Raw genomic sequence first — 12136 nt, forward strand, 5'->3', positions numbered from 1 at the left:
ACAATTGCGCAATTCGGTAAGGTATTTGCGCCAACGGCCCGAGTGACCAGTCAAAATTGAGTTTTCCCTGAACTCAGAGTCTGTCCCCTTTACGGGCAGTTACTCCAAACGGGCGGTTCTGTCGTGCAGAAGCCTGAGCAGGGAAATTAAACAAAATTGCCGTTTGTTGTCACCCCGGGTCTCGTTGCCTCCCTGTACCTGATACACAACTCGCTGATTGTCCTTGCGTGTTGCCCGTGATACGAGGTCAGAATGTCCCCGATTCACACACGGTTAGTGTAAGACCCGCTAGGCTAGGCAGTTCCACTCACTGGAACTCACTGGAGCAACCGTCAGCTCACCACAGGGCGCTAAAGGGCCTTAGCACAAACAGTCAGGTAAACACGACTTAATTGTAAATTTAAATCTCAATTTAAATCTTGTTTAAATAGAATTTAAATAATTAAGTGTGTATGACAAAAGAAAATGAGCCTACAATGACAGTCAGAATGAACTAGTTAAACTAGAACTGAAATGAGCAGAGGGGGTAAAACAAAAACAAAATAGTTCAGATGCACTTGATTCAAATTTGCATTAAACGAGTGCGCCGAATAGCCGAATGGGAAAAGAGAAAGCAACGAGGATAATTCAGATGCATTTGATTCAAATTTGAAGGAAATCTTTTTCAGTCAAGTTTAAATGAGTGCATAGAATAACAGAACGGGAAAAAGAAAGGAGAAAGTCTTCCCTATTTGTAAGTTTCCTTGAAGAGAATTGCTTCTTTTATGAGCAAAATGCCAACTGATTGACACTACTTAATTTTAAAATTCAATTAAATGTTATTTAATTAAATTTAAAATAAGTGTATGAAATAAGGGAGGCTTGGGTGTGTGTGAATGTTATTACTTAGGCAATAACAAACAGGACACAGGGCTAAGAGTGAATAAAATAAAACATTAAGTAATAAAAGGGAATGAATTTCCAAAGTAAAAATAAAGAAATAACTTGAGAGGAAGAGAGAGAACAGACAAAAAGGGAATAGATGAAATAAAACAAAGTAGAATAAAAATAAAATACATAAACTAAAATAAACTAAAATAGAATAAAATAGAGTAGATCTGTGAACACAGGACAAGAATGCAAGGAAAAGAGAATTGACTTATCTGGTAGTGTCCACCAGGGGGCGCACTCTCAGAAAGTGAATTCCCTTGTTGGAAGGGAAACTTAATTTAAATTAAAAATTTAAACGTGTTTAAATTAAATTTAAATCAGTAAACCACATTCCAACAATGATTGGAAAGCATAACCACCAAAAGCAAATTACTTTTACAACTCCCCGCAGTATAGAGAAGCAAAAGACAACTTGGAGATAATTTCAGTTCAAAGTATGGAGCGGCTTTAACTCAGAACGTCCACGCGGTGGCGTCACTGAGTCCACACAACCAATAAGTAGGGAGGGGTGGCACACCTGAGCAGACTGCCCTCTGGCGTCTGGTCAGAGTTACTGCATCCCCTTTCTTTAATTCGTGATATAAAAACCAACGCGCTTGTGGGGTTCTGGCCCTTACGCTGTTTTAACTGCACGATCACGATTACACTATACCTTCATAAATATATGTGTACCGTTTTACTCACGGGTACACAACTCTGGGAATCAGTCCCTTTGGTGCAAACTTTAGTGCACGCGAATATGTAACTTTTGCGGGATTCCTTCGCCGCGGGTTACAAATCAACATTGGATCAGGATGCTGATATAGCTCCAAACTCTCACACATCAATCGTTAAAGCAGATGACTGCTCTCCGATTAGATTTGTAAGGGGGATCACGTGGTTTGGTTAGCTAGGCCGAACGACGTAACCCAGGAGCGCCAACTATTGTGAATTATTTGGACGACACAATTAATTCAGATTTAATAGTGGCAGATAATAATAAGGCCTTTTTAGAGATAGGTGGGAGAAACTCGTCCCACAAATCTTTCAAAGCGCTGAATACGACTCAATTTGTTTATTCAAGCGGAAATTAATATTCAAAACTGTAACTTACTGCAAAGATTGTCGTCCTTCACAGATACGAGCTTGAAATATTAATGGACTGCAGTGTATTTCACGGTCAACCAAGGCTAGGCCTGCAGTGTTTTTAGACACAAACAGCAGCTTGTTAACGCGTAGAGTGAGGACCCGTGCGTCTTCTCACTGAATAAAGCGCGCATGTACATTAAATCATACAAAATTATTCTACATTGCTCTTTTACCGAAAACCAAGTTTAAAACGTGCCCGCATTCTCCACCAAATAAATATGTAACAAATGTAGCGGTTATTACTAAATTTATGGATGAAATATGAATATAATAATTCATAAGGTTATGAATAAATTATGATTCATATATCGACCCAACGGGGAATTAAACATATATTGTGAATCAATTACAACGAATTATAATCAATTACATATATGATTAGTTCTGGTTTAATAATTATTTAGAGAAACTGTTCGTTTGTCCAGCAAACTAAGTCCCTCACAGAATATTATAAACAGAGTTATTCTCTGGCCATGAAAATAACTAAAGCATAAAGCGATCGAAAAACGTTAAAGTGACTTGGTCTTCAGTTGAAAGAACGAACAGAACAATCGAGCATGAATTAAAGTGTTTAATATATGCAGCTATGACTGAGATTATAGGTCTAAAATATATACAGAAGGTATACACATATATATACACAAGAGTGAAAATGAAGAAAAGACATGGAAAGAAAGATGATCAAAGGATGGCAAATTCTTTGTTAAACCTTTTTGAGAGAGAGCCAGCACAGAAATCAGTTTAGACAAATTCAGATAAATGATAATACTTGCTTATTGGTTCAAGTCCGTGTGTAGCAGTTTCAATGCGCCTGGCTGGGTTGGTCCTTTCAGAGAGGGTTTCTCCGGCGGGGTTTTCAAAAGAGGTTTAAGCTTAAGTAACTTAGCCGAAGAGAGAGAAAGTCTAAGGAAGTGGTCCTCCCGAACTGCGCGCGTGGTTGGGAAGCGCGGTCACCTGAGGCGTCCGTGCACGAGGTGCTCGTGAGTCAGTCGGGAGACAAAGGAGAAGAAGAAGAGAGAGCGAAGAGGTGTGTGTCGTTGTCTTTATGGAAACCCAAGCTAACACACCTCCTGAATTGTAGCGACCAATAGATGCGCAGCACTATTTGGCGGGCAAAGTTGCTTTGTTTGGTCTCCTAGCTGAATTTGCATACTTGATGATTATCCGATCGGATTTCGAGATGGAGTACGTTCTTCACAGGATCATTAAACACATAGAAAAATGCATTTGTCCGTTTTGTGACATGTCTCAATGAATAGCTCAAGTCCGGAGCTTTAAAACGAGATCAAACTCGATAGGTCGGAAAGGCATAGGGAAGAAGTTATGGTTTACAGACAGAATTCCACTATTACCATGCACACTAGCACAAATACACTCCTTTAAACACTAGGAAACATGCATACGCTTCAAAATACAGGATGGGTATACGTCAGCGTAGTTGTATTTTACACATACAGTCAAAAATGTATGATTTTGTGTTTCTATATGTGTCTGTGTGTGTGTTTTTGTGTGTCCCTGTCTGTGTGGGGTGTTGGAATGTGGATCTGGTCAGTCTCTGGGGGGGGTGCTCCTTTTGAAGTCACCAAAGTGAGGAAGTTGGACTTTTCTGTTTACCATCGCAGGCCCACAAACCTGCCGAAAGTCACAGCCGTCCGGCGCCGATTTAGTGATTTATAAACAAAGTTCACCAGGTTAAAAGCGTTCTGAAAACTCCAAAGTTTATTGACTCTGAACGGATCCATCCAGGCGTTACAGTCTCAATGTTTCTCCTGATTTGCACGTTAGTGTTGTTGATTCAGTCAGCGCTGTTTCAACTGGCTTTAAACTGAAATAAATCACAGAGAGATTTGCAGCTTGTACCTGAGACCTCTACGCTTAACTCGAACACTTCTCACTGGCTGTTTAGTGGCCGTGTGATCGAGACACTCAGCACGTAAACACATTTGTGAGCTCCTGAGTCGCGCCCTGTGCCGTTTTGTTCCGCTTTTGGCGCGTTAATGTTTCCCTGGCCTAAATTCTAGTGCTGCCACCTTGTGCTGTATGATTTGTAAATTATGCATGGTGGGCCACATATAATATATTTTAATAGACAGGCTACGGGCCATTTGAAATTCATCCCCGGGCTGCAGTTGGCCCACGGGCTGTAGTTTGGACACACCTGAGCAAGACTTTCTATCTCTTCCCTCATGTGCAGGTACTGCATATTCGAGGAGCACTACAGAGACCGCATCAAATTTTTATTTGTCACATCAATTTGTAACTTGGTTATTTACTGGTCTCATAACAGTTCTTTATGTAATTGATAAACTAACAACACTCTGCTTTCTTTTGATAGCTTCATTTTATAAGGTTGAACTGGTGCCTAAGTGTTTGATCCGATTCATAAATCATCCAAACTTTGGACTGGACTTAGTATAGTGAGGAGAGATTCCATACCATCCAGGGGTAAACTGATAAATTAGATAATTTGTGATGCTGTGAAGTGTAGAGAGAGAGTGTAGAATCTGCTTGCACAACAGAGTTTCCTAGAAAGCCGATAAGCACGTTACAGAGTTCTCTTAAAAAAAAAAAAAAAGTGGACAAATGGGGGACAAAGTGTCCAAGAACAAACTGTGGATGGTAAAGCCATAATATAGGTCACCCCATCTTGGTTTATTTATATTTTTAGGGATAAATTGAACTAATAGCCTTATTTCTAACTCATGAAATTACAGATGCTGTCATTAACAGGGATTACAATTACATGATGTTAGTGGCTTGGCCATGGATCCAAGAATATGTGGAGATCTCCAAACTTTTATAAGAGCAGCTCATGAGCAACACCAAACTGATACACTGTAAATTCAAATAGTATTCCTTACTATAAAAACACTAGTATGTTTACTTGATTTTAACCAAAATGTTGACTTTACTACAAATTTGTAATTGTTGCTGAAATTTTAGAACAGATAGTTCTCATAACTAATGTAATTTGAGTAAAATTACAAAAGATTTTCAAGACATGCCAAGACATCCCTCCACACAGTGCAGAATCACACGGACTGAGGATTCAACGTTATGTTTGCAAAGTGGATCTACTTCGGTGAAATAAAAGTAAAAGCTATTCTTGCTGTCTATTAATGGCTTGTTTACTCAGAAAACCCAAGTTAAGATCAATTAGTTTGATGTTGATTTTCCTAAAAAGTTTTTTTTTTTTTTTTTTTTTTTTTTACTTACCATGATGGTGATGCATGTTCCCTTTGGTTGGTCACTTGGAACTTTGTTAAAGATTTTATAATTCTTTCCATTTTGGTGCAGCCATGCATCAAGAAATCATTGTTTGTGGTTTCAAAGGAAGAGAAGTAATAAAAAGATAATTTTTAAGAGATGATCTGATTTCTAACTGAATGTTGTTTAGTTAGAGGTTTAATTTTCGTATTCAGTAGTAATGTTTTAAAAATGTTTGTGCTAACTAACTATGTTATCAACATCTTGTTAAACTTTTAATTGAGTATCCGCAACACACAGATCTCAACATTCAGCATGCAAACCACAACAATGGTGACAATAAAATTGTATTTAAAGTAAATTAAGTACTCTCTACAGTTCGTCTTTTAGTTAGTAGTACTCTCGTGTAAGTGAACTATACTAACAAAGCTTTTGTCAGTACAACATACTATTCTTCTTTCACTTTACTTGAAGAAAATGTGGAAACCGATTGCACATAGTTTTTTAAGTCTACGTAGCATAAAATGGCAGATTAAAGCCATGTTGAGAATAATAGTATTTAAGATGTTTGCAGAACACAATATAACACTGTTAGTTAAATGGAATTTCTCGTGTAATCTTACTATTAAATCTTAAGTAAGATTAGTAAATATTCTAGAGTATGTTAACTAGAACTGACATTAAATTAACTTGATATTTATTACTTAATTTACTTGGGAAGAGTTAGATTTCTTTACTTTTAATAGATTATTAACTTCAGTTTTCCCTTTAAGTTTGCGTTACAAAAATAAGGCAATCGGTTTCCAAACTTTTTTTAAGTAAACTGAACTTGTTAGAATTTACAGTGTAATGAAGATGAAATTATATTAGACAAATGAATGAAAAAAATTGCATTCAAGAAATTAGAATTGGTTCTTCTAACTGTGTCATACCTAGGTCTAAAAGATTATTCGATCAATTAGATATTAAGAAATCTCAAACCCATTGCGGCTGTCATCGTCTGACTGTATGAGTCCAAGTGCTTAGACACTGTCACACAGGGAATTCCACAGTGCCTATGTTCAGTAGTTTCCGTCGAAATCGAAGTGGTGTTATTCGATTGGACTTGGTGATATTTCATCAGTAACCATATACATTCCCTATTCAGTTCACTGTCTGCGGAGACAGTGACAAAAAGAGACGATTCTCTGGTCAGGAAAAGGGGGTGTGAAAATGTGTGAAAGTGTGTGTGAGTGATGGTGCACCAAGGCAAACAAAATGCCATTAACAGCTGTATCCATTTTTTGCGAAGTGGGCACACACATTGGATTATGACCAATAAAATAATGGCCATGGATGAATTTGGGTTAACGATCCTGGCCTGGGTTGTTGTTGTGGCAGTGCCACACCTGCGCAGCGCACACCTAACTCTCTCTTTTCAGAATGTCATGATGAATTCCATTTGCAGAATTCCCTCAAGCTAATTCTGTGACAGGTGTATGAAATACATTGTGATTGTTAACATTAAAAGTGGTATGAGTGTTGTCCAAGTAGAAAAGCATTGGTTAATCATTTTGAAATGCACTGTATATCACAAATAATGAAGAGAAAATCAGAAAACAAAAACCAATGTATGGTATTGACAGAAATTGGAATGACATGGATTCAAGCCCTGCTCAATGTATTTTTGGTGATGAAAGAATGGACAGCCCTCACCCCACATGAATTTTTTCACAGGTTACTACAGTGTCACTGCTGATGAGTAAATATATGTTGTCTCTAACAAAAGCATTCTAAGATTTCCATTCACAGATAAAGCAGTTTTGTTAAAGGGGTCATGAACTGCGTTGTTTTATTGTTTTATAATGTTTCCTGGGGTGCACTTATAATGTTAGTATGCTTTTTACATCCAAAATTGTCATAATTTATAAATAAAAGGCATTTTTCCTATACCCTGATTTTAGCCCTCTGATTTGAACGCTCTGTTTTAAGGGGCGTGTCTGCTATGAGACTTCAGTGTAAACGCCCATTGCTGTGATTGGCTAACATCTTTCCATTTGAAATAAGTATTACTCTCTTTTTTAATGCGTTTTTACTATTACAGCTCTCAAGGTTAACTAATCGTGAAAAGTGTTGCATTACATTTAGATCAATGGCATTATATTTAGATAGTGGCATGAAAGGTTACAGAGATGAACACTGTGTAGCCGATCACAGACATGCTGAGCGAATGAAAGCAGTGATCTTGTCATTGTAACTCAATTTCTGTACACTAACAAATGCTTTCATCTTCACTAACAGTGCAAACGCGATATAACAGGAATTAAATGAATTAAACGGGAGTTTTGCGCATGTCAGTCATGATAAACTCGCACTGTTTGATTGACAGCTTCAGCGCGTGCTGCTCCAACGATTGCAAAGGGGGCTTTCTTTATATAATTTAATCACTGTTAAATAACAGATTATTTTCATCCTACTAAGAGAAACAACGCAAGTTGAGGTTTAGTCACGGGTTTGATTTACTGACACACGGACAAAGAACATCTGACTGTACATGAATCATTACATATCAGGCATTGTAATTAACCCATTTGTGTCCAAATTTTTCTGAAAGTTTTCATGCATATAGTTGTGTTAATAGTGTCCTATTTGAACATGTTCTGCATTTATTTTCCCCAGTTTTTTTTTTTTTTTTTGAAAATCACATTTGAATGTGTGGCAACTATAGTTGCAGGTGGGCAAATATGTTGTATGCACCCCCTCAATGTAAAATTTAATAGGAGGAGAAAATTTGGGATCTAACTCAAAATAACTGCTTTCAACTGATCTATCTTTATTCATAAACAGATTTATTATGTATAAAAGTCGAAGAACATTCAATGTGAACACAAAAAAGCTGCATCTATCTTATAATCTCTTGAATATGAAAAAACAACAAACAACGAATCCATTTGTTCTAAAGTGGTGGAATATATAGTGCAGAACAAAGTGCAGCCATTAAGTTGCCCCAGCAGGGCAGTATGTATCAAAAAGTTAAATGAAAATAAATAAATAAAAAATAAATAGAATGAAGAATATGGGGGTGGGACAGTAGCTGTGGAAAGATTGCCCTCTCATCTCCTCCTTTTGACAGATTTATTCATTTTAGTCTATTTATAGAAATGTTTTAAGAGTTACACTCTTAAAAACAACCCAAAAAGTTGGGTTGAAAATGGACAAACCCAGCAGTTGGGTTAAATGTTTGCCCAACCTGCTGGGCAGATTTATTTAACTCAACAATTGTTTAAAGAGTACTGTACTGCTCACTTAAAATGAACCCAAAGTATGTTGGAAATTAACCTTTATTTAATGTTTAATAAATTAGCATTTATTAGTAAGTTTAATGTCACCATGTCTTGGTCAGATCAGACAGAGCGACCCCCGATCGCTCTGATTCCCCAGGTAATCAGACACATCAGACTGGCCCAGTCTCCTCCTTTATGCTTTCCCCCCCGATTGCTCTGATTCCCCAGGTTATCAGACACATCAGACTGGCCCAGCCTCCTCCTCTATGCTTCCCCCCCCCGATTGCTCTGAATCCCCAGGTTATCAGACACATCAGGGAGGGTGCACACAAGGTCCTCCTTGTGGCTCCACTGTGGAGGACCCAACCATGGTTCTCGGAGCCATGGCCGATTCCTCTGAGACAGGGCCTCCTCTCTCAAGTGAGAGGAACAATATGGCATCCCAGACCTGGGGTCTCATTTATAAAACTGTGCGTAGGATCCCTACTAAAAGTGTACGTACGCGCAAAAGCTAGATTCTGCGTACGCACAAAAAAAATCAGATTTATAAAACCATGCGTACGCCAGAACCTGCGCACAAATCCCTTTATAAATCCCAGTCAGCGGAAGATTGTGCGTACGTGCATCTCCACCCTGTCTCCTCCCCGAAATCACCATATATGGAGCTTACGACGCCTAGTTTTACTATGCATAACCTCATCTGCATATCATTTCCATACACGTTCCCAACCACGTGACACCATGGTTAACACCGTCAAAGGTACAAGACATTGGAAAATATTAGATATGGACTATAAATGCCATTTGTGCCACACATTATATTGATAAAGATCATCCAGTATCCTCTTTATGTTTTAGAATAAATATGTCAAAATATCCATAAAAACAAAATTGTATAAAATACTTCAGATAAAGGTTTTAGAATAGAGTTGATTCATTCATTTCCACTGGCCAAATAGTATTTGAATAGTTTTAAACAATTCAAATCAAATTTATGCAGTTTTGCTGATGAGGTGAACATATCTTTTAGGAAGTTTATAGGCTATTTTTAGTGGAAACAGATTGGCCTACTTATTTATTGCAGTGTAAATACAATTGTCTGACTCGGCGCGTCACTGACAAAGGATTTTAAAAAGAAAACATGCAAATCTTACCGTTTTCCTCAAATTATATCCTTCAAATGGTAATTGTTTGAAGATCCTACACGACATCAACACCTCCTGCAGCTGTGGCTGTACAGTAAGATATCATTGGACCTATTCAAACTGGACAACGGACCGTTCGACCACCGAATCCAGCAGTGTCTTCCATAATATCGAAGTTAAGTGTGCATCACTGATCGTCATTCTCAAAAAAATATTTTGTCATAACATCTTTAGTTTAGTTTAAAGAGGAACATAAAACAGCGTGTACTGGAAAAGTGATCGAAAGTAGCACATCTACTATCTCAATTCATATCACTTTTGTCTCCAGAATGTGCGTACGCACGGCTCAAAGTTTGCTTAAAGGTGCGCACATTCTCCCGTCAAGTTTGTTTTTATAGATCACAACCTTTGCGCGGGAACTGGCGTAGCTACGCACGCTTCCAGCCCCGTTTTGTGCGTACGCACGCTTTATAAATGAGACCCCTGAGCTGTGGGATCTTCATGTGTGGTTTCTCAATGGGAGCCTGCAAGCCTCCCAGAGAATGTCTTAAACACTATCTCACAAGCTAGAGCTCCGTCAGCGAGACGTCTCTACTCTCTTAAATGGTCCGTCTTTGCCGCCTGGTGCACAGCCTGGGGCGAGGTCCCATTGACTTGTGACATATCTCAGATATTGTCCTTATTAGACTTAATGGATAGAGGCCGTACTCCCTCTACTATATTCTAACTATATTCTGATCCCCCTATATGCATCCTATATGCTGGTGCCTTGGCTTATGGGCTTGGGAGTATGACTACAGTGTTTCAGTCCCTGTTGTCTGGGCTATCATGTCCTATGGGTATCTGTCACGAGCCGTTTTTAAGTGCTTGGTCGTCCCTCTGCGTAGTGTGATGGAATTTTTGAACTAATTAATAATGAACTAACATTTCTTTTCTTCTACAGGCCTAATAATAATAATCTAACTTAGAAATAGAGAAACAGTCACTAGGACTGAGTGTTGTGATTCAGAAACATTCTGCTGTGCTGGCTAGACAGCATCCCTTTTGGGGATAAAAAAATAGTCTTTGAGAGGTTGTTTTAACCTATTGAGTAATCTGAACTATTAACCCAATGATATTTTTTGATGATCTTGTGATTCAGTTGTTCTAATCTAAATTTACTCCGGCAGTAAGCGGGACAGAGGAACTGAGATGTTTTTCTTAAATCTGAACTAATCATATTGAGACTGATGATAATGAGTAATAGATCATGCCATGCTGACTGTGAAGTGTACCTGAAATCCTATAAAACCTGTTGTATTCCTTTGTTCGGAGAGAGATTCTCTGGAATGATGAGAACTCTCCCGGCCGTGATTAAAGCATATTCTGAGGCATAGACTGGAGTCTGTCTGGTTTTTAGGCTGCAGCAAACCTAAGCACTAGAGATCTTTTTCTATACTATAGTGATAGTGTTTAGTGGTGAGGAGCACTAAAGAGCTTATTATCAGGTGATAGTGCCGGTGGTGAGCACTAAAGAGCTTAATATCAGGTGATAGGCCCCCAAAACAGGCCGAGACGTTGGCCGACTCGAACAGGTACTGAAGTACGCTCAGTAGAGTATAAATTTATTGGTTGATGGTGTCAGGGACACCCAGGTTTATTTGTTTATGGTGTCAGGGATACCCAGGTTTAACTAAGTCAGGTGCATAGGGAAAAATCTACCACAGTAGCATGGCATGATTGAACTGTCCCCATATGCGTCTTGTCTTATGTATAATAAGACGTACTATGTAGTACGAGTGTAGTATCGAAAGGGAACGTACTCGGTTACTAACGTAACCTCAATTCCCTTAGATACAGAACAAGTACTGCGTACTTTGCCACGCTACTCGTGGGATGCCTCATGCCGTTGCTTCAGTCGAATTAAATCGTTTTGCCATGGTGAGACGGCCGCTTGTATAGCCCGATACCCCACCCCTTTTGACCATTAGCTCACGCTGTGCCGTCATTGGTTCATTTACTTTAACTCCATGAACCAATGGCCGTGCAGTTACACTGTGTGATTGAATAAAGGCTTCAGAAATCTGAGAAAAAAGGAGTTTTCCCCACATGCGTCTTGTCTTATGTATAATAAGACGTATGACGCAGTACTCGTTCCGTATCTAAGGGAACCGAGGTTACGTTATTCATTATAGTGTTTAAGGGGTTTGACACTGACCACATATCCATTCCTTGCTGCTTCAAATGAAAATAATCAAAAATAAAATAAAATAAATTTAAATTAAATAAATGAAAATTCATATTTTGACAGGAAAGTCACTAACATGTTTGATTTGATATTCTAATGCTGTAGCTAAAATGTTGATTTCACTATATTTCAGTATAATTTGCTTGTGATTTGATAGTTATACTTTTAATTATTTGAGTTATGCGGAACAATAAACACTGATGTCAATAATTTATTGTTCTCCAGCAGAAACAATA

General features: G+C 38.3%; 1 protein-coding gene across 1 annotated transcript in view; it reads right to left on the reverse strand.

The window, feature by feature from the left end:
- Window positions 1-12136, reverse strand: part of LOC125265639 (sialoadhesin-like) — an 86259-nt gene that overhangs the window by 25338 nt on the left and 48785 nt on the right. The window lies entirely within an intron of this gene.

The sequence above is a fragment of the Megalobrama amblycephala genome, linkage group LG3, assembly GCF_018812025.1.
Source record: "Megalobrama amblycephala isolate DHTTF-2021 linkage group LG3, ASM1881202v1, whole genome shotgun sequence".
Taxonomy (NCBI): domain Eukaryota; kingdom Metazoa; phylum Chordata; class Actinopteri; order Cypriniformes; family Xenocyprididae; genus Megalobrama; species Megalobrama amblycephala.